The sequence below is a fragment of the Limulus polyphemus genome, unplaced genomic scaffold, assembly GCF_000517525.1.
Source record: "Limulus polyphemus unplaced genomic scaffold, Limulus_polyphemus-2.1.2 Scaffold449, whole genome shotgun sequence".
Taxonomy (NCBI): domain Eukaryota; kingdom Metazoa; phylum Arthropoda; class Merostomata; order Xiphosura; family Limulidae; genus Limulus; species Limulus polyphemus.
The window spans coordinates 519,444-522,784 of NW_013666059.1; the positions used below are offsets into that span (position 1 = coordinate 519,444).

General features: G+C 33.9%; 1 protein-coding gene across 2 annotated transcripts in view; it reads left to right on the forward strand.

The window, feature by feature from the left end:
- Positions 1-3,341, forward strand: part of LOC106458349 — a 52,341-nt gene that overhangs the window by 11,012 nt on the left and 37,988 nt on the right. The window lies entirely within an intron of this gene.

A 3,341-nucleotide genomic window follows, 5' to 3' on the forward strand; every position in this document is an offset into this window, starting at 1 on the left:
CAATATATTTTGTGAAACACTGTAATAATCTCTGTTGAACAACAATATATTTTGTGAAATACTGTAATAATCTCTGTTGAACAACAATACCACTTGTGAAACACTGTAATAAGCTCTGTTGAACAACAATATATTTTGTGAAACACTGTAATAATCTCTGTTGAACAACAATATACTTGTGAAACACTGTAATAATCTCTGTTGAACAACAATATATTTTGTGAAACACTGTAATAATCTCTGTTGAACAACAATATATATTGTAAAACACTGTAAACGTAACCACTGGTGTTTTAAAACTATCATTATGATATATATATGAAACACTCACGGAAAAGTATTTTGTTATTTTGATTAGGAATGTGTCGGTAAAAGCTTTTACGAACGTTCATTGTCGTTGTTTGTGACAGCTGCTTGTTCACCTCTGTCCTAATTACTTTATATTTAAACAACTGATTACACGTGTGTTACAACAACCGAGTCAAACACGTGTTTAAATTCCTGCGTGCTCGTTTAATCGAAGAAGATAGATTTCAATCAAGACTTATACGGATTAGTCATAATTTTCGAACGTCGTCTGGAAGTATAATCTTGTTCGCTTTACCGTTTCGTAGCAGAAATTGAATTTTTCTCAGTTACAAACAATATCCTTAGCATTCTACTGCCGAAAGTTGATGTCTACTTACCAAAAAGAAAAACTCGATTCGTACATATTTGCTATACGTTCCGCTTAACTTCCTTTCGCTAGTACGGGAGCTTGCAGCAATGACCTGTCCAAACTTAGGTCTTTGCTACCTTTAAAACAATAAAATATTGTTCATTGTTTTAAATATAGTGTGGTATTTTGCTTTGTGTTTGTATGTAAAACGAGAGTTTCCGCTTGGAGTTTATACAAAACATGCATGACACCAGAATGTACGTGTGCGAAAAAAACACAACAACAACAAGAAAAAATGAATTAATCTGAATTAGTTCTAGTCTAGATATCATTATGCTTGTCCGTGTGTAACATCGTTTCTAAAACTCTCGACAACAGATTACTGGCAGAAAGCTACCCGAGTTCTATCACGTATTAGTTGACATACCACAGGATTTATGGGCGGTAGAACTTCCATCGTGTGACATGAATTTTGTAGAACTTAAAAGGTTAGAGGATGGCTCGTATGAAGAATATTTAAATCAGAGGCACTGCACCCTGGTGTCCTCGCATACAGTATCGACGCCCTGGCGTGCCATATTTCTTCTCCAGTAGCATAAATTATGACTATATTCTTCGTTTTCGAACGTGATATATTTCATAACGTCATAAATTTTGAACTTAACGATTCGTTAACCTTATTGTAAAACGCGCAATGTTTGTTTATTATCTACAATAATAGAAATATTAGAGTTGTTAATTCATTAACCTCATTATCACACGAGTTTGTTTCTGTCGTTACTTGTTTGTTCAGTGTTACTTATTATTACATTAATTCCATTATTATTTGTTAATATCAGTTAATTCATTAACCTCATTATCACACAAGTTTGTTTCTATCGTTACTTGTTTGTTCAGTGTTACTTATTATTATTACATTAATTCCATTATTATTTGTTAATATCAGCCTCGGCAACAACACAAAAATCTAGGTTTCGTCAACCTCTCTGTAACTTGGAGTTAGCGGTAAGTTTACGGGCTTACAGCGCTAAAATCAGGGATTTGATTCCTCGTGATGGACAGAGCATAGATAGCCTATTGTGTAACTTTGCGCTACACCAGACGTTGCGTTACTAATTTTTACTGCTATCCGTAAAGACACAAATGTTTAATGTCTCACCAGGAGATTGGAAATGAATTCCGCCATCTTCTTCAAAGCTATTAGTTCTCACTAGAGTGTAAATATTTCTATTTATTGAAATCCATTACTAATATCTAAAATGATACTAACATACATATATTCCAATATTTTATAACAAAAACGTAGGGATTTTAAATATGAGTGTTAATGACCATGCTATAAATAGGGTATATGAAAAACAAACAGTTTTTTTTTTAGTTAAGCATACAATGGGTTATCTGTGCTCTGCCCACCACGGGTATTGAACCCCGGTTTTTAGCGTTGTAAATCCGCATACATACCGCTGTGCCACTGGGGATTTGGGCGGTTGGTTTGGTTGTTTGAAGTTAAGCACAAAGCTACACAATGGGCTATCTGTGCTCTGCCCACCACGGGTATCGAAACCTGGTTTCTAGCGTTGTAAGTCCGGAGACATACCCCTGTGCCACTGGGGGGCAAAAATCAAACAGAGAGAAGTTAAAACTATTTTTATCACGTGTAATTCATATTGTACCAAAACCTTGTGTAACCCTTTACTCTCACAAAAAAAATACACACACGCACACACATGTGTGCAGTTAGTACATTGACCTGATTACAGTTTCTTAACCTTTTATAACTGTTTACAGTTTACATTTGTTGTTACTGTTTTCTTTCTTTGTTTTGTTTTGTTGTTTTTTTCGAATCATTTAAAACATCTTTAAAGAAATCTATTCAAAATCGTGGGGTTACAATAAAACGTAATAATCATGAATATATATTTTATAACTCTACTTAGAAGAAATAAAAACACCTGATTCATTACATAACACCAAAAATTACTTTGAAAACATAAAACAACGATTGTTTGTCTTTAATGTTTTTATATAAACTGTTATGTTTAATTGTTAATTAAACATTTTTCGAAATCGGATACATTAGAAGCAGGTTATTTACAGTTGAAGTTTTATTTGATTTCCTAAATACGTTTTTTTAAGACCAGAATTATACTTTCCTATGTTATAGAGGTCCAGGGTTTTTAATACGTCACAAATCTGACAATTTCTATTTTCGATCGCCTTATTGGAAGGCTTGGTTTGGTTTGAATTTCGCGCAAAGCTACTCGAGGGCTATCCGCTATTTAGCAGTGAAAGACCAGAGGGAAGGCAACTAGTCATCACCACCCACCACTAACACTTGGGCTCCTTTTTTACCAACATTCTCGCCCCTTTCAGCCGTAGATGCGCTATAATGTGACGGTCAATCACACTTGATTTTAGCATTGTAAGTCTGTGTAATTTTAATGATATACAAAATTATATCACATTTAGTTCACCCTAACCTTAACATTGCGTTATAAAGATTAATTTAACCCAAATATTTACTTGTCTCATACCGTTCGCTACCGGTGGGGTCCAAATATAGCGTTTTTATATTTGTATCCGTTACAACGTTCAGTGTCAAGTACTTACTATTGTAACATTGGATGAAATCTCTGGTTGGTTTTCAACGTAATAAAATATGTAGAGAATTGCAATAGTAATT